Source organism: Aquarana catesbeiana, linkage group LG02 (assembly GCF_042186555.1).
Source record: "Aquarana catesbeiana isolate 2022-GZ linkage group LG02, ASM4218655v1, whole genome shotgun sequence".
Lineage (NCBI taxonomy): Eukaryota > Metazoa > Chordata > Amphibia > Anura > Ranidae > Aquarana > Aquarana catesbeiana.
The window spans coordinates 147,786,093-147,802,558 of record NC_133325.1 but is presented as its reverse complement, the minus strand read 5'-3'; the positions used below and the strand labels follow the sequence as shown (position 1 = coordinate 147,802,558).

The following is a 16,466-nucleotide window of genomic DNA, read 5'->3' as shown; positions in this document are numbered from 1 at the left end:
ACTGTGAAAAGAGCTGCACAATATGTTTCAACATGTAACAGAGGAATATGAGACACCGTAGACATATAGAACCCTATACACAGACAGACTCACCCCTACCCCTATTTAACTGGATATACACCATACGATCAGATTGTACAATCTCTTATAGATTTACTAAAACTATGTTAACCTAAACAACCCATTCGATTAGAGTTAAACCATGCACTACACAGATTGTACATTGAGAAAGTGTGGAGTATGTAGTATGTCACATTTTATTCATAGGCTCAGGTTCTCCTTATATTATCACTTGCTCCTAATAATGTAATAAGACTCTATACAATCCCAATAGTAACTGCTCATTGCTTTAGCAATGAGTATTTGGCCCTGACCATAAAGACTGTGTGTGTAGGTATTTAAGACACTGCAATACAAATTATATATATATATATATATATATATATATATATATATATATATACACACACACGAATTGTGCACGAATTGTACAATACCAAAGAAGGGGCATACTTTGCATTTGCTTGTGCAGACATCCATTACAAATGTAAGTGAAGTAAAAGGTGAGCTAGAAGACATGTGAGAAGGTCATTTGCCTGGAATGTGGGAGGGGTGGAGGGCTCCCTTAAGTGGCAGTTACGTTCCGTGTTATTGTACTATACAGCCATCAATAAAGCCGTTCCAGGGGCCTCGGTTCTAACGACAGAACGCCTGCTTATGGGTTCATAATTTATGCAAAGATTGAGTGATAGGCACCTATTCCTGATTTATAAGTTGTCAGGTTTTATTTGCTTCTGCTAGAGGGCTGAAATTAGCTTTCAGTCAGAAGAAATATACACACATACATACTGTAATTGCCCAAACATCCTGAGCCAGGAGTCAGCTCTCTGGATGGAAAGGTGCCTTTTGCATGTACAAGTGTGCAGCATATGGGGCTGGAAGTGTCATGTCATGTATATCTGGGTTAACTATTAGACAGATGTTTGATGCTGACATAAAGCGAACAGGCAATGGTTTTGTCCTAGATCTGAGCACACAGCTATTTTCAGCCTTAGATGACTCTCTATTGCCCCTAAATCCAGATTGCCTGTTTGTTGCTGTAATGTCCATATTGTGGAAGATTTGTTTGTACTGGAGAGGTAAGGAAAGGGCACAGGGGGGCTACTAAGCCTGGATGCATAGATCGTATATTTACCTCTCCTACTCAGGACAATCAGGCACGATTCACAATAAAGGTGCTGCACACACAACTTGGCTGCCTTGTTAATAGACTGATGAGGACAGACGGGACTTGAAAGAAATGGATCATTTTGTGATGAAAGAAGGTGAAAGAGGCAGATGTGGGAGACAGAAAACTCCCAGGCACTACACTTGATTCCTTTCACACCTTCTGCATTGTTTGTTTTCTAACCTTTCTGTCCTTTTGTCACCTTTTCTTGCTTTTCATGACTGTCTGATCCTGTTTTTTTCCCTTTGCTCCCTTGTCTGATCTATTTTCCATTTACTCTGGGCTATTACACTAAAGGAACCTGTGCAGGATTCAGACTAATGGGGTTGATTTACTAAAGGCAAATAAACTGTTCAACCTTGCAAGGGAAATTGCATTTTGCAACACTTTTCCAACCTTTCTGTCTTTTTGTCACCTTTTCTTGCTTTTCATGACTGTCTGATCCTATTTTTTTTCTTTACTCCCTTGTCTGATCTATTTTTCATTTACTCTGGGCCTATACACTAGGGGAGCCTGAGAAGGATTCAGACTAATGGGTTTGATTTACTAAAGTCAGGCTGTTCACCTTGCAACAGAAGTTGCACTTTGCAACCCTTTTCCAACCTTTCTGTCACCTTTTCCTGCTTTTCATGATTGTCTGATCCTTTTTTTTTTCTTTACTCCCTTGTCTGATCAATTTTTCATTTACTCTGGGCCTCTACACTAGAGGAACCTGTTAATGGGTTTGATTTACTAAAGGCAAACAGACACCTTGCAAGGGAAGTTGCACTTTGCAAGGGAATTTTCCCCAGAGTTTAGTGAATGAGGAGGAGAGCTGCTGACTCCCATCATCCAATCATGTGCAAGCAAAAATGCTGGGTTTTTTTGTTTGTTTTTTAATTTCCTAGCAGGTGATTATTTTTGTTTGTTTGTTTGTTATTGTTTGTTTGTTTTTTGTGACATTTCACCACAATCACTAAGCTATGTAGAAAATGATCTTGCAAAATACAACTTCCCTCAAACGGTGAACAGTCTATTCGCCTTTAGTAAATCATCCCATTAGACTGAATCCTGCACAGATTACCCTGATGTAATGGCTCAGAGTAGATGGAAAATAGATCAGACAAGGGAGTAAAGGGAAAAAAACAGGATCAGTCATTGAAAGCAAGAAAAGGTGACAAAAAGACAGAAAGGTTAGAAAAAGGTTGCAAAATACATCTTCCCCTGCAAAGTGAACAGCCTATTTGCCTTTAGTAAACCAATCCCAATAAGGCTGATTTACTAAAGAATTGAGAATTTTCACTACTCTGAAAAGCAAATCCAGGCTTACTTTTTTTTTCTCTGCACATGATTAAATAATTAAGGTGAATCTTTTTAATAAAGTTTCTCAACTCCTATAGTGAATCAGCCTCATAAAGTTGGGGACAAGTTTTTTCTATTCTGACACAGGAGGGTTGATTTAGTAAAGGAAAAATAGGTTCACTTTGAAGGAAAGTTGCATTTTGCAAGGGAATTTGCACAGAGCTTAGTAAATGATGTGAATTTTCGCTTACCAAATAATACACAATTACCTGCAAGGAAAATACTTAACAGCATTTTTGCTTACACAAGATTCCATGATGGAAGTCAGCAGAACTCCACCTTACTAAGCTCTGGGGAAAATTCAATTTCAAAGTGCAACTTCCCTTGCAGTTTGTTTAACTAAATAACAGGTCCAGGGGAAAATTATAATTATCTTTTCTTCATCATGTTTTCCAGATGTTTATAATCTCGTTTGTTTCACTTATTTCTCCTATTAGTATTTTGTTTTTATGCCTCCTACTTTAGTATCTTGTTTATATGCCTCCTACTTTAGTATCTTGTTTTTATGCCTTGCTAAACCCGAACTTGAGTGCTTGGAAGTACAATTACCGAATTATTGCAGACCGTGTAGATTGAATTTTGATCTGTTGGGTTTGTGGCATTTGTTGCATCCATTTGAGAGTGTTTTTTTGTTTTGTTTTGTTTTGTTTTTTTGCCTGGCATAGCCTTCTCTGCAATGTATGTGTATTGTGTGTTTTAGATGTCCTTGGTCCCACTCTGGCACGATGTAGCTTGTGTTTGTAGGGAAGCAGCAATGTTGTTTTAACACATGTAAGGATCCTACAACTGATCCTTTGTTTTTCATTCTTGCTTTTTTTTTGAGGCACCCCTGGGAAATGAGTAAGAGCAGCTCGGTAGCAAATCAGTGCAATTTACAGTGTAAAGACACCACTGCTTCCTGTGATTAGAGCTGGCCGGGCAGAACACCTACCGGCGTTTATGGGCCCCTTTCTCAGTGCTCCCAGCTGGAGGATCTGACTGCCATAAAATGTCACCATTACTCCTTAACCCTGCAGCTGCCGGAAGAACAGAAGGACTTCAATGGTGGACTTGGATCATATAGACTTCTTTTTTAACCATTTATGGTCAACACATCTGCCAATCATCAATACACCCAATTCTTTCCTTACCTAGAGGTGTCCACACCGAGTCCTTGCACTGAAGGGACCTGCGACAGAAAAAGGGAACATGTCTGAGAGCACAGATAAACATTGCACAGAGCCATAAGATGTACACTATATATGGATGACCACCATTTATAATCAACTACTATTGTTTCAGCCTTAATAGCACAGAAGAGGATGCTACTGAGATTCTTCTAGTGTATTACATCCGTATATTTTATTTTATGTCATTTTGTTTTTCATTTTATTTTATTTGATATACTAGCTGTGCTTTTTATTCCTAAACTGTCTGCTTAAATACAACGTTTTGCATACAACTTTGCTAATGCACCAGAGGAGCTGTAAATCCATGATAAGATGAATAGAAATGGAATTTTCTGTACTTTGATTGCAGCTGGAACCTACACTGAAATGAATTGCAGCATTTACAAATGGAAATCCTCCATTAGAAAAGAAATAGCTGATTAAAATTGATTTTGTTTAACTTAATAACCGTGATATCCCCTTAAGGTTTGCAGTGACCTGTTTGAAGCCACCCCATTTACAGCAATAGTAAGGGCATGCCATCTGGGTTTTCATGTCATATTTCCAAGCTAGAAGGACACACCTATGAATTATATATACATTTTTATTTTACATTGCTTGTAGTGTCTTCAGAAAAAAATCACAAGGGGCTTATTTGATGCTTGCAGTATCTGAATGCCAAGTGGAGTGTTCGCATAAAGGCGTCCCCATCTATTCCAATAAAGTGTCGCATGTACTAATAAGGATCTGCATTTGTTCACACCTGCGCAAATATCCTTAACCCAATCCAAACCAATGCATGTCGACTGCCCCAGCCAATAAAAGGTCTTCTTTGGTAAACTACACTAATGCATATGAATGAATGAAATGCTGGTGTTTTGTCTCAGTGTAATGATTTCTTGTAGCCAAAATAATCATAAACATTTCTTCCTACAATCATAGGATAAGCATGTGTTATTTAAAATAAACAGACTTTGTAAACTGTGTAGAATGATTCAGTCGCATTATATGAATAAGGCAGAGGCCTCAGAAGAGAATAGATTGGGATCATGGCATGAAGGTGTAAAATGTTACTGAATTAATGGCGATCCTTTAATCAACGGGTGGAGCTCTGTAAATAGGACGGAGTGGTACAGTGTTTACCTTGTGCCTTTGAAGTGTGTGGGAGAAGCAGGAAAAAAGATGGGTGGGGATGAAGGCAAACAGGCTGCCTGCGACACAAAACTATGTGCCTTGGCTGTCCATTACAATGGCAAGTCAATGATAAAAATACCCAAGCAGGTAAACCATCACTGATCACACCTTAGAGTAATGACTTCACGGTGATGTAAGATATAGACACCAGCAGATTTAAGCACACACAGCCCGATCAATGATGTCACTCCTGCCTCCCATGATCAAAAACTAAGGAAAACGATCTCTGTTTTGACAATGACCAGAATACAATGACGTCCCTGTTCCATTTGTGGGATGACAGGGGATTAAACTGAAAGTGACTTCATTATACTATCGCACTGTGCAATTTTCTTTAAACATATAATATGAGGTCCAATCTATATAACAATTGTGGCCAATCAGGCACCCCCTTTGGACTACACAGTTATAGGAAATTGATCAAGAAACTTGTTTAGCTAATTTTGGTAAACCTGGCCATACATTATACAATCTAACTGTACAATTTCCATTAGATTTACCAAAAAACATATAATATGGGGTCAAACCTAAACAACACTTGTAGCCAATCAGGTAGGCCCTTGAACTACAAAGTTGAAGGTCAATTTAAAGAAGATTATACAGAATTTTTACAAGAAAATTGTGTAATGTAGAGCCAGCTTAAGAGTGCTGAGGGGTTAGAGCCTCTGTCAGATTTGCATTGTTGTCTCTGTCCCTTTTGAGGAGAATCATCTCTTTTTGTCACTAGGACTGAAAGGCAAAACCTAAAATTGCAAGCTGTTATCAGAACAGAAATAAAGGCATGGAGGCTGATTTACTAAAGGAGTGGAGAATATTCACAAACAATTAAAGATTCCCTTCAATTATCCAATCAAGTGAAAAGCAAATTCCTCCTTATTTCCTTCATCTGCACAGGTCTGGATAATTAAAGCAACTCTTCATGTAATTGTTTGAAGATTTTCAGCTTCTTTAATAAATTAAACTCATAATCTTCTAATGAAAACTGTCTAAAGGTGACAATCTGATTGTGCAATCTTTTTTAGAACTACCATCAACTCAGTAGTACAAGGGCCTGCCTGATTGGATACAGAGACATCAGTCCTCATACAAATTTGGTAATCTGGCCATACATTGTACAATTTTCCTTTAGATTTACCAAAAATCATATGAGGTCAAACCTAAACAACACTTTCAAATTTGTATCCAATCAGGCAGGCATTGCACTACATAGCTAAAGGTAAATCTAAAGGAAATTGTACAAAAATTGTACAAGAAAAGTGTATAATGTATGAGCAGCTTAAATGATATTGTATAGAAATGATATCATCTAAAGCTGGCCATACATTATACATTTCTCTTGTACAGTTTTTTTTTTTCTGGAATGAAAGTCATTTGAGTGTTTGAGATCACTATTACCCTTTACCATCTTCCGTAATAAAACCTTTCAGCTAGTTTTGGTAAAGCTGGTCATACGATATACAAATATACACTTTCCATTTAGCTCCCCCCCCCAAAAAAAACATATAATATGAGGTCAAAACGAAACACTTTTATTTTGTATCCAATCAGGCAGGTCAGTGCATGACATAGGTGAAGGTAAATCTAAAGAAGATTGTACAGAAATTGTACAAGAAAAGTATATCATGTATGGCCAGTTTAAAGGAGATTGCACAGAAATGATATAATCTATAGCTGGCCAAAGATTATACAATTTTCTTGTACAGTTTTCTGGAATGAAAGTCATCTGAGTGTTGGAGATTACTGTCACCCTTTACCACGTTTCCATTGTAAAACCTTTCAGCTATTTTTGGTAAAGCTGGTCATACATTATAAAATTCGACAATTTCCCTGTAGATTTACCTAAAACCATATAATATGAAGTCAAAACTCAATAACACTTTCAATTTGTATCCAATCAGGCAGGCCATTGCATGACATAGATGAAGGTAAATATAAAGATAATTGTACAAGAATATTGTATAATGTATTATAACTTATATTATATATATATATTATTATAGCTTAACTGTATAGACTATGGACAGTAATAGAGGAGTTACTTTGTGTCTACAGGACAGGAACCAAAGAGGAATCCCCCTAAAGGGACACCACTGAAAAAAAACAAGCAAAAAAAAAAAAACTTGACAGGCGTTTTAATTATAATGCTTCCACCCAAACCGGTCAACGTCAATGGTGTGACTACAAATAGGATTCGTTCAGGGTGCCTGTGGCTACCCTCCTGGAGTGGAACTACAACACCCAGCGTGCTCTGCTTCCCAGCCAGAAAACTGGGTCTGCCCTTTAAGCTTTAGGACAGCTTTAGATATTATAAACCGAATTTTCGTTGCGCTCTTCTATCCGATTCACTTACATCTGGCTGCAAAATTTAAGAAAATAATCGTTTTCTACAAATCGTTTCCCAACAACTGTTGTAGCCGGAGGGGAGCGGCTGCCTTTCCCAAATCATTTGTTCTTTGAAGTTGTTGTGCCTTTCCCCTATCACCCACTAAGAAGTGCCATTCCCTCTAATTGGATGTGCTAATTGTCGGGTGATGGGCCCATTTAATGGCTACATTAAGCAAACAGAACAGAGTGGGGTCGCAGACTTGTATTTAAATCTCAGCAGCTTTTCCTTTTATTGTAGGTAGGTATAGTAATGTCACATGCAACACCGCCGATTATGACTCCTAAGTTCCCATACAAGTATTTATCTTCCATGACCATCCACACTTACATTACATATCTTTTATGGCTAGAGCATTTAAGATGGGATTTACAAGCTTGGCACATATGCAGGACGCCCCTGTTACACTATTTTCACTATCTAATTCCTGGGGTTAATTTGCTCACACACTGCCTGATGTCTTATAATTACACTTAATTCCCTATCGCTGACAGCCGCAGTTCGCCTGCTGCCTTCTGATTGGCTGAGCGGGATCACGTGCACCCTAGCTACCTTTAAATTCCCTTTAGTACATTAGCACAAGCTTAGGCTGACATCTCCCTTTCTGGGGTATATGAGGCTCCAGATTTTTTTTGGATAACATCAGTCTAATAGGAAACATGGGATTAACAAGATTTGCAGTTGAAGCAATTATGTAAAATATTTATTAAAGGGAACAGCACACTTTATATTGGTGGTATTGGATTGCTTTTTTTGTATTGAAATGTAACGACTGCATTTGAGTGTAGTAAACTAAACAGGCAGATGGGCATATACTGCATTGCAGACATACTTTGGCATCTGTTACAGAATGGATTTGTTTGTAGAAAGTTATGCAGGAAACTATGGGGGTCATTCACTTGGAGGATCTTGAGCTTGATACATCAAGTCCCCTGCAGGAGGAATTTTATTATTTTTAAAACTCCCTAAACATGGCTAGATATCTGAAGTCATCACAGGTTCACTTCAACAAGAAAATAATTATTTAGGCAGATCCATTCTAATCTATTAATAACATATATGTCACTGTTTCATACAGGTTCACTTCACCATGAAAATGATTCTTTAGATCAGGGGTCTCAAACCGGAGTCCTTCCACATGTTGCGAAACTACAAGTCCCATCTTACCTCTGCCTGTGGGAGCCATGCTTGTAACTGTCAGCCTTGCAATGCCTCATGGGACTTGTAGTTTCACGACAGCTGGAGGCACACTAGTTTGAGACCCCTGCTTTAGGCAGATCCATTCTAATCTATTAATAACATATATGTCACTGTTTCATACAGAATGCCCCCCATATAAAAGCCTTTGATATATTGGGGTTTCACCAAGAGCAAATTTAAAGCGGAGTTCCAGCCTGTAAAAAAAAAAAAAACTGTAAACGTCAGCAGCTACAAATACTGCAGCTGACTTTTCACCCCCTCCCTTCCTGGCAAACTTTTATTATAAGGACACTTATCTGTCCAGGGTTCCTGCAATGTCAGCACCCCAAGCCGAATCGGCTTCGGGTTTCGGGTTCAGGTGCCGCCATTGCAATTAAGGGAAACCACTAGCGAAGCCTTCAGGCTTCACAGCTGTTTTCCTACTGTGCATGCACGAGAAAGGATGACATTGGGTTTACATCCACTTTAATGCCCTGTACACACGATCGGACATTGATCGGACATTCCGACAACAAAATCCATGGATTTTTTCCGACGGATGTTGGCTCAAACTTGTCTCACACAAAGTAGTCGGAAAATCCGATCGTTCTGAACGCGGTTACGTACAACACGTACGTCGGGACTATAAACGGGGCAATAGCCAATAGCTTTCATCTCTTAATTTATTCTGAGCATGCGTGGCACTTTGTCGGATTTGTCTACACACGATCGGAATTTAAAGGATCGGATTTTGTTGTCGGAAAATTTTATAGCCTGCTCTCAAACTTTGTGTGTCGGAAATTCCAATGGAAAAAGTCCAATGGAGCCCACACACGGTCGGAATTTCCGACAACACAATCCGATCGCACATATTCCGTCGGAAAGTCCGACCGTGTGTATGGGGCATAAGTGTTTCTATTTACTTACTACAGATATTCATATGGCACTGACAATTGAAGCAGTGCTTTTAAATTGTACATTCACATTCATCCCTGCTCCCAACAAGCTTACAACCTAAAAGTGCAGAGTGCAAAATCTGGGGCAGCTCTGCATGGAAACCAATCAGCTTCCAGGTTTTGTTGTCAAAGCTTAATTGAACAAGCTGAAGTTTGAAGCTATTTGGCTACCATGCACAGCCGCACCAGATTCTGAGTGCTCCAGTTTTATTAAATCTTCTCCATTGCTTTCATTTTTTCATACTCTGTTGTATATTAGCATTGCTGGTCTCCTACAGCCTCTTTACAGATACTTCAGGAGAGATTTACTAAAACTGGAGCACTCTCAGAATCTGGTGCAGCTGTACATGGTAGCCAATCAGCTTCTAACTTCAGCTTGTTCAACTAAGGTTTGACAATACAACCTGGAAGCTGATTGATTTCCATGCAGAGCTGCACCAGATCTTGCACTCACCCGTTTTAGCAAACCCCCCTTCATGTCTACATGCATGCACTATACCTATGCCCACTTATTATCACTAAAGGTGGGCTTCCAACAGTTAACAATACCTATGCAATGTGTGTCAGCACAGCCACATGCAACTTCCATTGGGAGCAGGTTTGGCGGAGCGAAAATGCAGGAGAACAGCTGAGAGACAGGGACAAAGCGTTGTCACCCCATAACAGGAAGTGCCTGAACAAGGGTTTTCATGCCAATAGCCTCAGGTAATAACAGATCCAAATCTACAACTATTGAAAGTAACTTTTGAAACTAATACATGTGGAAGCTTATTTGAGATTTTAGTGGGATTGGGTTTATTTTATATTACTATACCCGAAATGGAAAAAATACAGCCCAAACACTGTTCAAAAATAAGGCATATTCCACTATATAACATATATTTATAGCCAAAACTTTTTTCATCTTGGATAGAGCAGGGAAGGCTTAAAACCCCTGTTGGTTTATTTTATGCTGCCTGTGTCCTATAGGGAGATCTCCCTTCATTTCCTGTCTTGGGAATCTTTGCAAGTGAGGGTAGGTCCTCTCTTGTACAACTGTCTCCAGAACAAGTGTTCCCACTTGGGGGGGGGGGGGGGGGGGGGGGCGCAAGATAATTTTACCTAAACGTTTTTTACCTTAATGGAAGGAATGCATTAGGGTAAATATGTTTATAGTTTATACCCACTTTAATTACAATAGTCATCAGATAAATAGACGGAAGCATGAAATAGAAACTTGACAGAAGGTCTAAACCTCTTAGAGCCGGTTCACACTGGGACGACTTGTCAGGCGACTTAGCCGCCTGACAAGTAGCGTCCCGTTCTGTACAAGGGAACCATTCTAATCGTCGCTCCGACTTAGAAAAAGGTTCCTGTACTACTTTGGGGGCGACTTGAGGCGACTTGCATAGACTTCTATATAGAAGTCGTTTTGCAAGTCGCTGCAGTCGTGTTAAAGTCGTCTGAGGCAGTCGCTCTGGAAGTCGTGCTGCCTCAGTGTGAACCGACTCTTAGAGTTAATTTGTTGCTGATTGACATATTTAAAGCGGAACTTCAGTCATTTTTTCATCTTTTCATCTATTAAAAATTCTGTCCTTGTTGTTTTAATTTTGGATAGTAAAACATTTTTTTCTGCCAGTAAATACCTTATACAGCCCACTACATGTTTCTTATCTGGTAAAAAGCCTAGGGTTATGACATCATGCACAGCACTCTCACTCTCGAGAGTTTGCCAGGAAGGGAGGGGGTGATGAGTCATAAGAGGGCCAATGAGAGCTGCAGAGCTGGAGGTGTGTAAATCCTTGAGGGTATAGGGACTGATGTGAATGTATAATATATATATGTAAAGCGCTGCGTAAATTGACGGCGCTATATAAGTACCTTAAATAAATAAATAAATAAATAAATCCAGGAAGTGAACAGGCAGCAGCTTCAGCTGCCCACAGTTAAAGTGGCAGCAGCCAGACTTAATGGAGGGAGATTTCTGCAGCATACTTGGCAAGTACAGAATCACAGTGTATACAAAATAATATGCAAAGTGGTTGGAGGAAAGCTTCAGAATGGCAAAGATGTTTTTCTTACAAATTATGTGAGCAGACTGCAGTTCCTCTTTAAATATCTGGTGATCCCACCAGTCAATGACTCCTCTATTCTTGTACAGGGTGACAATGTTGATGTGAATTCACTGAAACCTTGTCACCCATGCTGAGGAGAAGAGATATCATCAAAATTACCTCTGAGAACTCTTTTGTCATTCTTCGCAGTCTTTTTATCCAACATCAAGAGAAAGAGACAGAGAGGACCCTCTTGAATCCTATCTTTCAGCACTGTTAAGACTTTGGGGGCACCTGTGATTACAACACATGGATTTCTTTGTTCCCTGAGGAAGGCACAAAAAGCAAACATAATGCCTCCTCCGTGCCTGTCAAATGCTAGTGTAAACTAGCCCTAACTGTACATTAAAAGCTATTCTGAACAATACAAGCAGCACAAAGATTCCTATGTAAAAACCTGCACCAAAGAATCAACTAAAAAGGTAAAAAACATTTTTATTTTATAGTGTGTTTATCTAAAATGTAATGAAAACATGGACAAACACTTTAACACTTAATCTACCCCTAACACTAAAATGTAACTTCTGAAATGACTAGTTTCTTTACTTCAGGGATCATCACTGGGGAACACTCAGCACCAAAATAAATGCCTGGAGTTTGCATGTTCTCCCTGTGCCTACGTGGATTTCCTCCGGGTACTCCAGTTTCCTCCCACACTCCAAAGACATGCTGGCAGGTTAATTCCGCCCGCCCTATAGCGGATTGACGTCCGGGAAGTGGTTCTGTTATCCTGACTGGGCGTCATATGACGTCCAGCAGGATAACACGCCGCCACGCGCCCCAGGGGGCACGCATCGCGGCGATCGGTGGAGCGGTGTGTCAGCCTGGCACACTGCTACACCGATCTCGGTAAAGAGCCTCCAGCGGAGGCTCTTTACCACGTGATCAGCCGTGTCCAATCACGGCTGATCACACTGTCAATGGGAAGAGCCGTTAAACGGCTCTTCCTCACTCGCATCTGACAGACGCGATTAGAGGAGAGCCGATCGGCGGCTCTCCTGGCAGGGGGGGTCTGCGCTGATTGTTTAACAGCACAGCCCCCCCTCAGATCACCACACTGGACCACCAGGGATCGCCACTAGGACCACCAGGGAAGGGGCAACATGTGGATGGCCAGGTATGTACCCCATGGCCATCCACATGTGCCCAATGTGCCCAATCTGTGCCAATCAGTGCCCACAAATGGGCACTGATTGGCACCATTATGTCCAAGATCTGCCCAGCAATGCCCCCAATGTTTTATCAGTGCCACCTGTCATTGTCCATCGGTGCCACCTGTCAGTGCCCATCTGTGCCCATCAGTGTCCACCTATCAGTGCCCATCAGTGCCCACCTATCAGTGCCCATCAGTGCCACACATCAGTGCCACCCATATGTACCAATCAATGCCACTTACGAGTGCCCATCAGTGCCGCCTACGAGTGCCCATCAGTGCCACCTATGAGTGCCCATCGGTGCCACCTATGAGTGCCCATCGGTGCCGCATACCAGTGCCACCTATCAGTGCCCATCAGTGCCACCTATCAGTGCCCATCAGTGCCGCCTATCAGTGCCCATCATCAGTGCCCGTCAGTGCCACCTCATCAGTGCCACCTCATTGGTGCCACCTCATCGGTGCCCATCAGTGCCACCGTATCAGTGCCCATCAGTGCAGCCATATCAGTGCCCATCATTGAAGGAGAAAACTTACTTATTTACAAAAAATTTTAACAGAAACAAAGAAAAACTTAGTTTTTTTTCAAAAATTTTCGGTCTTTTTTTATTTGTTGCGCAAAAAATAAAAACGGCAGAGGTGATCAAATACCACCAAAAGAAAGCTCTATTTGTGGGAACAAAATGATAAAAAATTTGTTTGGGTATAGTGATGGATGACCGCGCAATTGTCATTCAAATTGCAACAGCGCTGAAAGCTTAAAATTGGCCTGGGCGGGAAGGTGTCTAAGTGCCTGGTATTGAAGTGGTTAAATGGTTTCTATTTAAATTGACCCTAGTATGTGTATGTATGAATGTGAGATAGGGACCATAGCAATGGCATCGCAACAGGGGGGCAAGGAGGGGCAATTTTGTCCCCTAGGTTATTCCTCTTCTCAGGTCCCTCTTCAGTGCTCCTGGCCCCTTCCTCCTGTTGATTCCCCTCACAGCAAGCAGCTTGCTATAGGGGGCACCCAAACCAAGTAAATTCAGACACTGAGCCATGGCCCACCCCCGTCCCCTTTCTCGCCTCACTTTATTTGACAGCAGCGGAAGACAATGCCAGCACACTGCTGTCTCATCCAATGAGGATGGGCGTCCCGGACAGCTGAGTCTCTCATGCAACATCGCTGGATCTAGATGGAACTCAGGTAAGTATTAGGGGGGCTGAGGGGGGCTGAGGGGGGCTGCTGCACCCAAAATTATTTTTATTTTAATGCATAGAATGCATTAAGATAAAAAAAAACTTCTGTCTTTACAACCACTTTAAGTGACTTTGAATGGGGCATGGTTGTTGGTGCCAGATGGGCCGGTCTGAGTATTTCAAAAAACGCTGATCTTCTGGGATTTTCATGCACAACCATCTCTAGGGTTTACAGAGGATAGTCCAAAAAATAGAAAATATCCAGTGAGCGGCAGTTGTGTGGACGAAAATGCCTTGTTGATGTCAGAGGAGAATGGGCAGACTGGTTCGAGATGATAGATAGGCAAGAGTAATACAAATAACCACTCATTACAAACAAGGTACACAGAATACCAACTCTGAATGCACAACTCGTCGAACTTTGAAGCAGATGGGCTACAGCAGCAGAAGACCACACCGGGTGTCACTCCTGTCAGCTAAGAACAGGAAACTGAGGCTACAATTCACACAGGCTCACCAAAATTGGAAAATAGAAGATTGGAAAAATTTTGCCTGGTCTGACGAGTTGATTTCAGCTGCAACATTCAGATGGGAGGGTCAGAATTTAAAATAAACAACATGAAAGCATGGATCCAACCTACCTTGTATCAAAGGTTCAGGCTGGTGGTGGTGTAATGGTGTGGGGAATATTTTCTTGCCATACTTTGGGCCCCTCGGTACCAACAGCGCATCATTTAAACACCACGGCCTACCTGAGTATTGTTGCTGACCATGTCTATCTCTTTATGACTACAGTGTACCCATCTTCTGATGGCTACTTCCAGCAGGATAATGCACCATGTCACAAAGCTCAAATCATCTCACTACTGGTTTCTTGAACATGACGATGAGGTCACTGTGGTGCTCCAATGGCCTCCAGTCACCAGATCTCAATCCAATAGAGCACCTTTGGGATGTGGTGGAATGGGAGATTCACATCATGGATGTGCAGCCGACAAATCTGCAGCAACTGCGTGATGTTGTCATGTCGTGCCAAAATCTCTCAAGGAATGTTTCCAACACCTTGTTGAATCTATGCCCTGAAGAATTAAGGCAGTTCTGAAGGCAAAAGGGGGTCCAACCTGGTACTAGCAAAGTGTACCTAATAAAGTGGCCGGTGAGTGTATGTTACTGATGTCTTGACCCATGTACAGATATATGTAGAGGGATATATGGCACTGCTGTCTGAACTTGTACCCTCATGGCTAACAGAGGACAGAATTAGAATTAGACTTGGGAAACTTAACATTAATAAATCCCCAGGACAAGATGGCTTGCACCCGAGGGTACTTAGGGAACTCAGTCAAGTAATTGCCAGACCATTGTTCCTAATTTTTACTGTCAGTCTACTGACTGGAATAGAACCAGCAGATTGGAGAAAAGCCAAAGTAGCACCAATATTTAAAAATGGCCCAAAATACATCCCTGGGAATTACAGAGTTAGCCTAACATCAATAGTATGCAAGCTCTTGGAGGGGGTGATAAGGGACTATATACAAGATTTTAGTCATGAAAACGGTATAATTAGCAGTAATCAGCATGGATTCATGAAGAATCGTTCTTGCCAAACCAACCTATTAACCTTCTATGAGGAGGTGAGTTGCCATCTAGATAAAGGAAGGCCCATAGACGTGGTGTATCTGGATTTTGCAAAAGCATTTGACACAGTTCCCCATAAATGTTTACTGTACAAAATAAGGTCCGTTGGCATGGACCATAGGGTGAGTACATGGATTAAAAACTGGCTACAAGGGCGAGTTCGGAGGGTGGTGATAAATGGGGAGTACTCAGAATGGTCAGGGGTGGGTAGTGGGGTTCCCCAGGGTTCTGTGCTGGGACCAATCCTATTTAATTTGTTCATAAACGACCTGGAGGATGGGGTAAACAGTTCTATCTCTGTATTTGCGGATGATACTAAGCTAAGCAGGGAAATAACTTCAAATGAGGTTTAATGTAGAAAAATGTAAAATAATGCATTTGGGTGGCAAAAATATGAATGCAATCTATACACTGGGGGGAGAACCTCTGGGGGAATCTAGGATGGAAAAGGACCTGGGGGGCCTAGTAGATGATAGGCTCAGCAATGGCATGCAATGCCAAGCTGCTGCTAACAAAGCAAACAGAATATTGGCATAATATTGGCATGCATTAAAGAGGGGATTAACTCCAGAGACAAAGACTCTGGTCCGGCCTCACCTGGAGTATGCTGTCCAGTTCTGGGCACCAGTCATCAGGAAGGATGTACTGGAAATGGAGCGAGTACAAAGAAGGGCAACAAAGCTAATAAAGGGTCTGGAGGATATTAGTTATGAGGAAAGGTTGCGCGCACTGAACTTGTTCTCTCTGGAGAAGAGACACTTGAGAGGGGATATGATTTCAATGTACAAATACCGTACTGGTGACCCCACAATAGGGATAAAACTTTTTTGAGGAAGGGAATTTAACAAGACTAGTGGGCACTCATTAAAATTAGAAGAAAAGAGGTTTACCTTAAACTACGTAGAGGGTTCTTTACTGTAAGAGCAGCAAGGATGTGGAATTTCCTTCCACAGGCGGTGGTCTCAGCAGGG

The 16,466-nt window shown here is 41.3% G+C and overlaps 1 protein-coding gene across 20 annotated transcripts in view; it reads right to left on the bottom strand.

Moving 5' to 3' along the window:
• HOXC4 (homeobox C4) overlaps window positions 1-16,466 on the bottom strand; it is a 152,243-nt gene that overhangs the window by 11,768 nt on the left and 124,009 nt on the right. For 16 of the 20 annotated variants that reach the window (XR_012241530.1, XR_012241526.1, XR_012241531.1 and 13 more), the window contains one exon: window positions 3,700-3,737. The gene's annotated coding sequence lies outside the window, so the exon portion shown is untranslated. Of the gene's footprint in view, window positions 1-3,500; window positions 3,586-3,699; window positions 3,738-16,466 lie in introns of all 20 variants that reach the window. The other 4 variants (XR_012241512.1, XR_012241519.1, XR_012241525.1 and 1 more) reach the window with 1 other exon arrangement.